The sequence below is a fragment of the Calidris pugnax genome, unplaced genomic scaffold, assembly GCF_001431845.1.
Source record: "Calidris pugnax isolate Ruff unplaced genomic scaffold, ASM143184v1 scaffold51, whole genome shotgun sequence".
Taxonomy (NCBI): Eukaryota; Metazoa; Chordata; class Aves; order Charadriiformes; family Scolopacidae; genus Calidris; species Calidris pugnax.
Genome location: NW_015090797.1, coordinates 4,517,845 through 4,531,381, shown reverse-complemented (window position 1 = coordinate 4,531,381; position 13,537 = coordinate 4,517,845). Strand labels below are relative to the sequence as shown.

The 13,537-nt window shown below is 42.5% G+C and overlaps 1 protein-coding gene across 25 annotated transcripts in view; it reads right to left on the bottom strand.

Moving 5' to 3' along the window:
• Nucleotides 1-13,537, bottom strand: part of DTNA (dystrobrevin alpha) — a 190,657-nt gene that overhangs the window by 168,679 nt on the left and 8,441 nt on the right. Inside the window, exon 2 of one of the 25 annotated variants that reach the window (XM_014936934.1) lies at nucleotides 10,664-10,737. The exons of the other annotated variants lie outside the window; for them this stretch is intronic. The gene's annotated coding sequence lies outside the window, so the exon portion shown is untranslated. The remainder of the gene's footprint in view (nucleotides 1-10,663; nucleotides 10,738-13,537) is intronic. 25 annotated transcript variants of the gene reach the window in all.

Here is a 13,537-nt window from a genome sequence, read left to right as displayed (position 1 = left end):
GACAGATTGCTTAGAAAAGCTCATGTTTCAAAAGCAGTCTTTCCTCTTTAAAATAATAATAATAACAATAATGGCAATAATAATTAATTTCAAACTAGATGATTTATCTGAAAGAATTGCCACTTTCCTTGCAATCTTGAATTGGCCCTCCACAGCCATAAGTGAAAATCTGGACAAAGGTTGCTCAGACCTAAAACTACTTTGATAAAAACTAATGTGCCTCAAACTCACTGTTTCTGTGCTACTATTTTCTTTTTAAATGAAATGCACACTAAGGGGCTCACAGCAGCCAGAATCTGCCTCTATTAGGGCAAACTGGCCTTCTGGTCTAGCAATGACCATATGCTGGGAGCAAAAAATAAAGATAAAAGCCATCCCTGTCCAAGAAATTGCCATGCTTTCGGATATGTACAAACAAAACTCTTTGGCAAGGCTAGACAATGTGTCAGCAGAACTCATAAAAAGCTGCTGTGTTTCATAAAGGGTGCTTCAGTTTTAACAGTTTCTCTAAGAATCAGTATTTTATGCTCAAGTATCCTTAATTCCAAATAGAGGTTATTAAATGAATAGAGGTGGTACTAAGGTAGGAAAAATCCTAGGAGAGTATGAAAACAAAAATGCTCTCAAAAATACTAGCTTCTGTTCCTGAGAGTAGGACTGATCTTTCCAGCTAAAAAGCAAATCCTCACACACCACAGTATTTTTCAAAGTAGTAGTTTTGGTGTATGTTGTGCTGCGTATTAACCGATGACGTTAGCAAAGGTGCTTTTTGTGAATGAGAGATATCTATTTCTTTGTGCGGTGCCTACAATGTTTTTTCTGTTCTGCTGCGCAAGATGCAAATTCCTGGGGACGAAAAGCACATCTCATGGTATCACGTACCCTTTGAACAACATATTTTATCTGAGTGCTGGAGTTTTACTTCCTTTAGCACGCAGCCAGAGGCAAAGTTTCTTCTCCAAAGCTATGCTTAATGTCAGTAAAGTGAGCCCACTTGAGCTGACATCCTAAATCCACTCCCCAGCTGATCATCCCAACGATGTCGTTGTTTACAGGCTGCTTGATTCACGTGATTGGAGAGGAACCGTCACAGATTTTACTTGCAATTATGCAGCCAAGGTTTTAAATCTTTTTGGAATATAGGAGCGTGGTGGTTTTTTTTCTTTTCTTTTTCCTTTTAAGCCTTTATTTCCAACCCCATTTGTGCACAGCAACCTGAATTTTGTTTGCAAACAAATGGCTGTGGCGGGACTCTGGTCGGAGCATCTGGCAAGTGGCAGGAGAGCAAGAGGAAAATCGCGCTTGTGCTCTGCCCTCTCATTCCCCTCTCCGGCCTCCAGCAAACACGGCGCCTTCCTCACCCGGCTGTTACTCCTCCTCACGGACACGGAGGGATTCTTATCTGTGCTGCTCCTTTCGTAAAGAAGTCGCCCATACGCTGCATTGTATTTCAGACATCAAAGTGATCACTGCCGGCCTAGGCTTATGCCAACAGCTACGTCAGGTTTGGGGTAAGCGCTGGCAACCTCAGCACCATACAAGCAGAGAAGATGACTTTGGCACCCAGCCTGGCCGGCACAGCAGTTATTTCTGTGCACACAAAACCACTTGCAACAGCAATATAAGCTCTTAGCTGCTTGTATCTGCACATCAGCTCGTTCAGCTCAGCATCTTTCCTTTCTGTAACGTGAAGTTCACAATTTTCCTGTATTATCTAAAACCTGGGAAATATGTTTGCCCATGGAACTTAACAATTATTCTCCTTTCTTAAGTAAAAGTATTTTTGTCTGAGCAGCTGGTAATCCATTTATTCAGGTAAGAAAGCCCAGAGCATATTTAACTAATGACTGAGTTCCGTATAGCTTTCTGAACCCATTAATACATTGCTATACCAAGACCTGTGGTTTAATACAACTACAGTGCATGAAATGGGCTGTTTCCCTGAAGAAGTCAGGAAGGCAACCTTTGTCTGGAGTAAATTGCTGGGATGTGGGATTTATTTTTTGTTTGTTTCCAAACATGGATTTCCCCATAGTGGGAAAATCTGCCCTGCCTTTAATAAACCACTTAACTGTGGATTTTGGCTTTAGCGGTGTTTTTTTTTTTTTTTTTTTTTTGATGAGTTATTTTATAATTTTGGAAACTGTAGAGTCACTGAGATGTATTCATACCTTCTCCATGTTCTTTATTCTCACTGAGGATTCAAGAAACATGAAGTCCAGTGAGGTGAAATGCAGAAGAAGCAAGCACAGAAAATCTTGTGAAAGAGATCAGGAAATATCCCAAAGCCTTTTTGCTGCAGGGAACTCGGGGGAGGACTTTTAATTTGTGTATCTCTTTAAGATGCCACCACTCCCATTTGTGAGAATTTTGTTCATGTTTTCAACAGGTACAAATTGGCTTTCAAAAAACCACTACTTCTTGAGAACTTTGTCTTAAACCATTACTACCAGAGAGGAAACTGGAGCAGCAGTAGTGAGTCTGAAAGCAAGAAAGGACTATATAAATAAGATCTTCTGAGGGGAAAGTGATCTCATAGCGTTATAAATTGCAAAGAATTTATTTAGGCAGATATAAGAGGATTGGGGCATCAATAGAGAAATGTATCCAAAAGTATCATGTAGCTCAGTAAAAAAAATTAACTCTTTGCTCCCCCCATCATGCAAATTTCACATCGTTTTCAAGCAAATGTATTTGTGTGGATAAAATGCAGTAAGCATGGGGCATTTAGTAACATCCACCTGACCACAATGACCAAAACAGAAATTGAATCATAAGGTTCTTCCTGAAGAAAAGGGAGATTGCTGTAAAAGAACAGCAACAACAAAAAAATGCAGAGCTGAAGAGAGGTGTAATCCTAACACCAGACACACTGAGGACAGCAGGATTATTTTCTACTCAATACTGGCCAATGATTCATAACCAAGGTTTCAAACTATTCATGCAATTATTTTCCTTCTGCTTGTTTTTTTTTTTTTTCTCTCTCTGAGATCTGTTTATCTCAAGGTTGGGCATATGGTAGAAGCCTAGAAGTTTTGAAAAGCACTTCTTCATAAACCAAAATGGAAGTGAACTTTTAACGTAAGCCACTTTCCTTCCCTTGAGCTGGCGCTGCCCAGCGTGTTGCCTGCTCCTGTCCCACCAGAGCTGCCAGAAGTCTATGTGCTCCACGCACCTCCTGTGGGCAATACGTGGAAGCCCCAAAGTACTTTGGGATCCTTGATCAAGGTTGTTTTGAATGCTAAGCAGTATAACCACCACAAAGCACTGGAGATTCTGTCACCTTGGCTGGATCTGCCAAAAATCTTCAACTGCAGCCGGTCCTCAGCCCAGGTAAACTGCTCTGGATTTGTTTTCCTTGGAGGGCTACTGTATAGGCCAAGCATGGGCAGATTGGCACAGGGATCTCATGCAAAGGTCATGTCCTCTACTCAAGTCCACATCCTTGCTCCAAACTACAAGCACACCAAAGAAAATATCTGAGGTTTTCTTTTAAGGTGAAGAAAAAAACCTTATTTTTATGCTAGCCTTGTTCTCAGTCTTACTGAATCACTTGAGCCGAAATATTCCAAAAATACTCAGGCTGAGGAAAACAGCTGGCCTGAAAATTTTCAGCTCAAACGTTAAAAGTTTCACAAACACCCTGAAAACCAGGGTACTATAACGGGAACTGCTGGGCAACTTTCCTAATTGGCGGTGCTACCAACCTATTACACAGTCAGGACTCTATGTGTTTTGTTTATCGCAGACCACACTATCAACCACCCTCCAGTGAGCTGATAATAAGCAGAAAAACAAAGAGAGGAGGGAAGCAAAAAGGAGGCAGAGCTGCCAGCTGAACTGGGGACGAGCTCAGAAAAACTGAGCAGCCTGGCAGTGACAGACACCGAAGGACAGTTTCTTGTGTCTGCCACGGCCTCACGAAGTTGTACCAGACACAAGCACACACACATCGCTCCGGTACAGACGGCTTTCCCAACAGGAATAGTCTGTCCCCCTTCCCAAGGTCATGTGCCCGAAGCCCACAGCCAGTCAGGCTGCCGCTTCAAGGCAAGTGGAGCCGTGCAGGCTGTCGAGATAAAATTATCACAGCCCTATTTCAGCAGATGAAAAAGAAACCCGAGATATGCGCTCGGATTAGACGCAAGAAAGAGGATACCTGGACAAGCGACGGGAAACGCTGTTTGTGTGCCCAAAGGAAAACTGGAGCAGGTTTCACACAAACCAACCTTCAGAGAGGGAGAAGCAAAACAATTCCTTCTTCCCAGGCAGAAAATGAGCATTTCCAGAGCCGTGTGACGGCAGCGTGGTCAGTACCCTACCTCAGATCTACCTGTGGGACGATGAGGAGCTCTCGGCACTGAAGTCTCCTTTCCTCATTCAATGGATGAATGTAAAAGGTTTCTACAATAGCACATATATAGGCCAAAAGATCAGGCTGAGAAGCCAGTCTCTGAATGTATGGTTTGCAGGTCTCGGAACAGCTCCAAGGAAGCGAAGACGGGTGGAGGTTTAACAGCTTGACTTTTTATTTTCTGCTAACTCCAAATCTAAAAACAACAAACAAGTAGCTTGCAAAATGTTCTTAGCTGCTTCAATGCGTGGGGTGTGTGTGTGAGCTATAAAGAAAAGGCAAAGTTTTAGGATTTTTAAGTGTCCATTGTGTAATAAATAGTGGGTATTACAGAAATTTTAGTATCTTCAGGCGGGGAAATACTAGATTTAGAACTGCAATAATGTATTTTATTTCCTGGGGTCATAAAGTTAAGCTATAAAGTTCCCACATCAGATCAAGAGAACTCCTGGCACACAATAAACTCTTTATTTCACAATGAATTACAGTCAGATAGAGCTATCATTTGGAAGATTATAATACCAATGTCCTACTCAATAATCATACTTGTACAGGTTGTTGCTTTTAAATTGCTAAGAGGGGTTTTGTACCTCTTACCTTTAGTAATGCATGATGCTATCTTTGGACTGCCTGTTACTCTAATATAAAGTGGCACTTCTTTACCAAGGGTTCAAATTTTAGTTGACCTTCCATTCTGCCCTGGACAGGTGAATGAATCGGACTGTCAACTTTGTAATAACTAGTTGAATTTTACTTTTAATAAGATTTCCAGTGGAGATTATTTTCCAAGCAGTTCTACCCATCAATTTTCTATAGGGTCAGAAGAACTGTTGTTCTGGGCCATGAATTGCACATGACAGCATAAAACAAGGATAAATTACAAGTACAACATTTGATAAATAGGAGACAAAAGATAAGGAGTTCACAGTTGAATTGCAAGTACTAAGGTCTGGCGTTGGAAGCAAAAGTGGAGAAACCTGGTAAAGAGAGCTATGCTTTAATAGTGTGATTACCATGTACGCTTTCCAGGGACTTCATTCAGAGCTACAGCTGCTCAGCATCTCTGAAAATAAGACACAAAGGCTGATACTGCATTTAAAGCTATGGAAAGCATGTGTGTGCAATGCACTCCCCAGCACCACCAATATTTCTTAGAGCATGAAATCGAGTTATTTTATTAATAAAAAATTCATGAATTTATGAATGAATGAATGGATATCCTTTCCCAAAAAGCCATTAAGGCAGCGGGCGGCAGGGCATCAGAAAGGTGGGGGTTTCTTTTCTTTACACTCAGAGAGTCTGATCTCCTTTGGGGTTGGACCCCATGAGGAAAGCTAAAGTACAAAGTGGTCTAGGGATATCTTCATTTAGGTCTCCGTGAAAGACCATCTCCCCTCTCTGTCCTCCAAGCACACACATCCAGTTTATTCAAGATTGCTGCTGGCCAGGTGAAAACAGAGGGAACGCCATTCCTCTCAGCACTCATCTCCATCAGAGAGGCTGTAAATGGCGCATAGATGCAGCACCTTGGTCTCAGAGGGGTCCTGGAAAAGGGGGAAATAGAAGAATCACTACAGATCCATCTGGAAGCAGAAAGCATGGGCCACCTGGGTTTTTCACCTCAACAAGGCTCAGGATGGCATCAGAGACAAAAAAGATATGGTTTACATCGTAAAGCTCTCATGGGATCATCATGCTGGTGTGATTGTTTCAGCAAGTTTCACTAGACAAACTCAGATTTAAATATGCCTGTCATTTTGAATACTGCTACAGGAATCACAGCTGCTGTATTTTCCAGTATGAAGAGTGGAAGGGATTTAGGTGGGAACCAACTATTCATTGCACAGACTTTTCTTCCTAGGAGAACTGCAATCTCTTTGCCCAAACTTTAGCGCTTAAAAAAGAAGATCATTTACAAGTTTTTGATTATTTACAAGATCATTTACAAGCTTTATAAGCTTTAATTACTGCTGCAGCAGTTCACAGAATCACATAGGGTTGGAAGGGATCTCTGGAGATCATCTAGTCCAACCCCCCTGCCAAAGCAGGTCCACCTAGAGCAGGTTGCACAGAAACTTGTCCAGGCGGGTTTTGAATGTCTCCAGAGACAGAGACTCCACCACCTCTCTGGGCAGCCTGTTCCAGGGCTCTGCCACCCTCAAAGTGAAGAAGTTCCTCCTTGTGTTTAGGTGGAACTTCTTATGTTCCAGTTTGTGCCCGTTTCCTCTTGTCCTGTCACTGGGAACCACTGAAAAAAGACTGGGAGTTGCTCATATGCTGTGTATCATCACTGGGCACAGTGTGGTGCTAAGTGAGCTCTCCAGCTCATGACTGGCATTGGAGCACATCCCACCACCCAGCAGAAGGGACAGAGGGGAGCTCGTGTTGCCAACTGCAGACTCATGGGGAGTGGGAACACTACACCTTCATGCAGGCAACCAAAACAAGATTGCTTGAAGCTTTCTTCATTCTTTGCTTTCCTTTCCTTTCTTTTTCTGTTATCGGTGACATTTACAAATATGTAAGTCTGAAGCCAACCCAGGGATAAAGCCCTGTGGAGAAATGATTGCTCAGCCAGATTTATCAGTTTCGTTCATTTGAGAAATCTGCTTACAATGACCACGATCCTGAAAGTGTCTAAGCGGGCAAACACCTTGCCCATTAGGAGTTCTGTTGAAATGGAGAAGCACCAAACACTCTGTGGACATGTCTTAAAGACAAAAGCGTGCAGAAGTGGCACCAAAATATACACTCCCATATATGTACATATACACATACATATATATGTGTAACATACACATGTATACATATATACTCACACTCTAGAAGTACCTTAACCTGGAGTCACCCAAACTAGTATATTTGAGCTTTTCCTTTTCAAATCTGTGACAAGAGTGTGATGATGGGAACATAAGAAAGTTTCAAAAGCCCACAAACATCTTCAGTGAAAAGGCTTTTGACATCATCTTTGTACTCAATGTACAGTATTAAAAAAAAAAATAATTTTAATAGCTGACTTCTTATAAATGATTAATGTATTGTATTGCACGTAAGTGCTCTCCTGTTTCTAGGAACATCTAGTTGGGTAATATTCTCATTTGTGATTCATATGCATGTTCTTTTATAATTACAGTGAAATAACAGTTTCTGGGGAAGTGGGTTTTAAAAGTATGTCGGGTGCTACAGGAGAAGATCAAAGTATAATAAAACTTACATGGAAGCAAAAATTGTGCATGAATAACGGCACCAGCTTTAACAATGGGCTGAATAAACACATGTAACTCTAAACAGGATGAACTGAATTTTTCATCCGAGCCATTAATCGCGGAAGGTTACATTCAAATGAACAGGCTGAGCAGATAAGCTTGCACATATCACCATGACCATTTGCTTTAAAAATACATCGATATACGTGCCTGGGTTCCCATCGGCAGGGGAACTCTCAGTACAAGATCTCAACACAGATCTTTACACAGTGTTTGTGATCCTATAAACAGAGTAAAGGCACACGTAAGAGCAGACTCAGCAAACAGTAACGACTAAACCAGGCAGTCCTTATTTCAGCGAGCAGAGACGTGGCCAGAGCAGCTGGAACGACCTCAAGTTCATACCCCGGCATTACCAAGAAGCAGAAAACAAGTGCAAAATATGCCAGAGATGGCACATTAGGATCGAGTCACCTGTTGTTTCACTTTAGCGATGGAAGACACTGAGGCAGTGGCTGGGAATGACACTTTGGCTGTTTGAAATAAAAGGAAATACCTTTCTGTAAGCGTGCAGTAAGCAGAGCGCTGAACAACTCTCACAGCAGCTCACCCACAACTTCAAGCAAAATTTCTCATAGTACCAGCACCACTTCTACTACTGCCTGTGCAACCCCGGTGGGGACTCTGAATCTCATCTGTCAGTGCTAAAAACTACAAAATAAATGGGTTTCCAGCTCATCCATCTGCATTCAGAACCAAATTGTTCAGCTGTGAGGCTTTGGCATTTATCTCAGTAAAAGTAAATTGCAAGTGCAGACATCAGCCGGTGAGCAGTAGTCTTCGTGGAATTACTTGGTCACCCAGACTGATCACAGAAGACACAGGTTAACTTATTGCTTCCCAAATATCAAATAAAAATAAAAACTGGAGAGGACGGCCTAAGTCTGACTTAAACAATAGAGGCAAAGAGCACAGAATAAAACATGTCAGAAGTAAATGGGTTTTCTTCCAGAAAATTATACAGCTAGAATAAAACTTACAGATTTGTTCAGCATAATAGAAATGCTGCAAATAACATTTTTACCTATAAAAAGTTTATTTTTGAGTAATTGTATTGAAATGCAATGCTTTGAAGCCAATATCCAAACATCACAATAGTCCTTTAATCCAGAGCTATATGGATCTTATTTTGCTAAACTGAACTAGAGACAAGAGAAATCTTTGCAGCTTAAATTGCTGTATAGCCTCTTTGCAGAAATACTAACCTGCAATGTAATGTGAGAAAAGAAAAGTAGCAACTGAGGATATTCAGACTGAATGCCTGCCTTTATTCCCAGGTGAACAGAAAGCTCCATGACTTGTGTCCAAATATTTCGAAAGCATCAGTGCAGGGGAGTGACAGGTATTAAAGACACCCCCTACCTTCCCCAATTACATGAACTATCTGATTGAAGGAAGAAAACTTTTTTTTCCTCCTGCTATGCTATTTATTTTCATTCCACTCAACAGAAATCTAGTCTTCTATGGGATGTAATGGCACTTTAAAAACTCAAGTGTGAAGGTCATGAACTGAATTAACTCAAAGGCTAAAAAACAATTTAAAAAATCCAGTACAAACATTAATACAGCAGTTTAAAAGGACATAATCATTACCAATTCTGTGTGATTGTTTGTGTATATGAAGGGCTTCAGGGGATGGAAAATGTGAAAGATTTTCTCAGTGTTGACTGTAGCAAAATTTGAAAAGCCTTGTAATCCTTGGATGTTCTGCAAGGCCCTGCCTGTGGGACAGGCGGCTCCCGCACTAGGAAATGCTATTCTGTCACTGGGAGGGATACACAGGCGAGGCTCTCCAGCTACATCTCAGCTGTGGATGCCAGAAGCCCTGCCAGGTCCCTATGTGTGTGCCCAGCTGCCACCTGATGGCATGGCAGGGGCAGAACCAGGTAGGACACCCTGCCCTGGGGCTGTGCTGGTGGGGAAAATCCAGAAATACTAGCAAAAAGAGAAGCAGAGTGCACTCAACGGGCTCCCTGGTCTGGACAGTGGGGGGACCAGGACTGTTGGCAGCACTGCAAAGACTACCTGCCCTGCTGCTTGCACTCTGGCTGGGAGATCACAGAATCACAGAATGGTTAGAGTTGGAAGGGACCTTAAAGATCATCAAGTTCCAACCCCAATGCCATGGGCAGGGACACCTCCCACTAGACCAGGTTGCTCAAAGCCCCATCCAGCCTGGCCTTGCACGCCTCCAGCGATGGAGCATCCACAACTTCTCTGGCATTCTCAGATGCGGGGCCTGTTCTCTCCACTCCTGTGGGATTGCAGGTAAAGAGCAATGTGTTCAGTATTTCTGCCTGCCCTCTCGAATGTCAGCTCTCCCCCACCCTGAGTGCAGTCAGCAGGGTCACTCTCACTGTGTCTGCATGCTACGTGACTCCAGTGTGGCCCAGGCTTTCATGCTCTACGGTTATCTAGTAAAAACAGTGAAGGTTTTCTGCTGAGACAACAGTCAGCACAAAGCACTACCAGAAAACCCCCAAGCAAAAGCCACCCCCAACAACAAACAAGAATTCAGGGTGCATAGAACGAGTCTACGCTGCTGACAGCATTGGGTGAATAACTTAATAGCCCTTTTCTACCTCTACCCTCTGTGTGGTAATACCAAAAGGTTTTAAGAAACGCTCCAAAAGCCTAAGCCCGACCCTAAGAGGCTAAAAACCTTAACATAAATTGCACATGGAATTCCTTTTCTTTCATAAGCTTCAGAAACACATTCTTTGAAATCCCCAGTGCTCTCCTGTCAAACAATGTGGAGGTGAATAAATGTAGGAAAGAGCAAAGGTATTATGGGGCAGATTCCTCTCTGCTTTTCATTGCACTGTGCAGCCACTTGCGTGTGTGCCATGAGTTCAAAGCTTGAACAGAAACTCTGTCACCGTCTGGCAAAGACTTTGCACTCTGTGTCAAAAAGCACCCATTCACATCTTCAACAGGATTTTTTTTCTCTCCGAGAAGAAAGTTTTCAAACATAAATCGTTATTTCTCAAAGCAGCTGCCAGTACCCAGGCGCTCCCCACGAAGACAGTTAAGCGCACCCTACCCGTAGAAATGATGCTCCTCCGATCTCTTGCTCTGTTCCCTGCTTCTTCTGCCTCAGAGTGCTCAGATCAGATCCTGCCCCAGAGAAAAAGCAGAGTCAAAGGCTTGGGATACTCAGAGCCCAGTCCTGGAGTCAGGCTGCAGGAGGATCAAGGAGTACTGGGCTGAAGCAGCATGGAAGGGAGACATATCAAAGCGCACTATCGTTCAACCATCACGCATGGGTAATTGTGAGCAACTTAATTTGAAACTGCTGGTCACAATCTGGTGATAAAATAAGGAGATACCAAGCGAGTTAAAGCAAGCTTGTGCATACTGGGATATTTTACTTACACTACATAGTGAAACCCACCGTCACCTCCGTTCACACTGTCGTGTCTTTAACACTTTAGTAGTTTAATACAATTTGTGTTAGCTTTGTTCCTCCTTCATTTCAATTCCAGGCTGATTTCATCTTTCCAACAGATTACATCGCACACACTCGTGCACATAACCTTCCAAATCAAGACACTGCTAACACGAAGTTAAGTGCAAAAGAGAGCAACTGAGACAGGCACATTGGGATGAATACGTTAAACAAGGCAGAATTAAAGGGTTAAAAAAAGACAGGACTCTGGCTCTCTCCCTGCTTCACAACTCTTAGATGCATATTTATGAGTCCTGGGACAGTGGCAAAATTAGGTCAAGCTGACCTTTATAAGAATGAATAATTTCCTAACATGGCGAGATGTTTTAAGTATATGTAACAGCTTTAAACACCTGAAGTGCTCTGCTTCTAATTATTTTTGCTACGTATGAAATACTTGAGGAAAATATATATGATATCTTTAATTCGTTAATTACCAGCTGGCTCCTACCATGCATTATTAAGCTACTATGGCAATGACTAATGATTCTGGACAATACTGAATTACTGTAGCACCTTGTGTAGGAATGTGACCTGAGCGGCCTAGAAAGGCCTAGCTGCAGGTGTTTGTTTTCAGATAAAGATGGTTTATTAACCCAGGCACAGCATAACGAAGGAGAAACACCACACGCACAGGTCCCAAGGAGGAGGGCTGCACCTGAAGCCCCCCCACGTGCTGTATATCCCATGGGAACCACCATGTCCCACGGCTGGAGTAACCGGAATATCTGTGTCCTGAGTGGTTTCAGAAGCTTTGTGTCAGCACAAGTTTGTGCGCTCAGAAAGGGCCAGGCCCTACACCATCCCTTCCATGCCAGTAACTCTGTGATGTGAAGCACAGGAGGGAACTCCTGCTGAAGGGGAAGGGGGCCACAGCCATTCCCTTCAGCAGGGCAGGGATGCTCAGCTGCAAGGGACACCAGGCAGGGGGCATGGGGCCCTCGGGAATGGCAGGGACCTTCCATGGGGGAAGATGAAGGAAACGTGACTGCCCATAAAAGGTTCCTCTGCACAGCTGAAGCCCAGGTACAGCTCTTCTCACCTCTCAATACAAGTCTTTTTGTTTCCTTTTTTTTTTTTTCAGACAAAGCACTTTCTGCCAAATTGATTAGATTAATAGCATTATAGCTTGGACAAGAACTTACACCTTCTAGTACTAAGTGTGTGAAATAACATTGCTCTCCTCTCCAAATCCTCCCGGAGAGGTTAGGAAAGCCAGTCTTCTGCGCAGCTGCATTATAAAATTGCTGAACAAACCTATTCTGCTGTAACGGGAAGGGACACATTTTCTTCCCTACTCTAAGTAGGTCAATGAAAACATTATGTTGTGAGGATGAAACTGTTTTCCTCCATCCCCTTCCCCCTAATGGCAGTTTCAAATCATTCCGATTTAATTATGTTTCTACTGTTAGCTATAATAACATTGCAAGGTTATTAACAACTGACATATTGGTAGTCCTAAAGTCTGGGGTTTGTGCTTCCTTGTGGGCTTATTCCAGCCTCAGGTACACACATGCAATTCCTACACAGCCACTGCAGAGTTAAGAAAAGCCTGCAAAGAAACCTGAATGTGGAAATGCAACAATACTTTACAAGGCACAAAATTTTAATTTTTCTCAGCTCTGAGATTCACACTGAGCTTTTACATCAATGAGATCTCTTTTTGAGGATGAAATTCTGACTATCGCCTGCCGTAAATCTAAAGTAGCTACACTGTGAACAGTGAACTTGCTCTGAATTAATATTGCCATAAACAAAGCCAGAGTATTTTCAGTGGAACTATTCTAATTCATAGCACCTGGAGACTTCTCTGCATGCATTTCATCAGGAGAGACTAACCAGTAGCTGGAGAAACATTTAACCTGTAGTTGCAACTATCTGAATACTAAATGCAAATTAGAGGCCCTTGGCAATTAAAAAAAACCCAAACATTTTGGGGGAGAATCATCTCCCCTGAAACAGACAAAGGAAAAAAAACACTACATTACACTAAAGAGAACACAGAATGCCTAAAATCTTAACAAATTAAATTTTAAAAACCAAAATAGGCGTTTCTTTTTTACTGACTGCCTCTATTCCAGAACAGATGGCCTAAATTAGTTTTGTTGACATTATCTGAAAAAAGGAAAAAAATAATTAATTTGCCTCACATAATGCCTGTTGTAAGCTTTCACTCACCCACACAAGCACTCCAAAGGCCCTCTTCTGCAACCACATGTTTGCCATAGCAAAGGTTACACGCTCTTACAACCCACTCCTTATGTCCTCGTCCTGGAAACAACAGGCCTGCCTAGGACAGTAAAGCCAAGCACATACAAGTGGACACCACTCTGTCCTCAGCGGGAAATTTCTACCCTATAAAAACCCATGACTTCAAAGGGGACTCGGATTTCATCCTAAGAATCCAATTACGTGTTTCAAATTTAGGATGGACTGTCAAGTGCCAGCTGACAGAGTGATGTCCCCAAG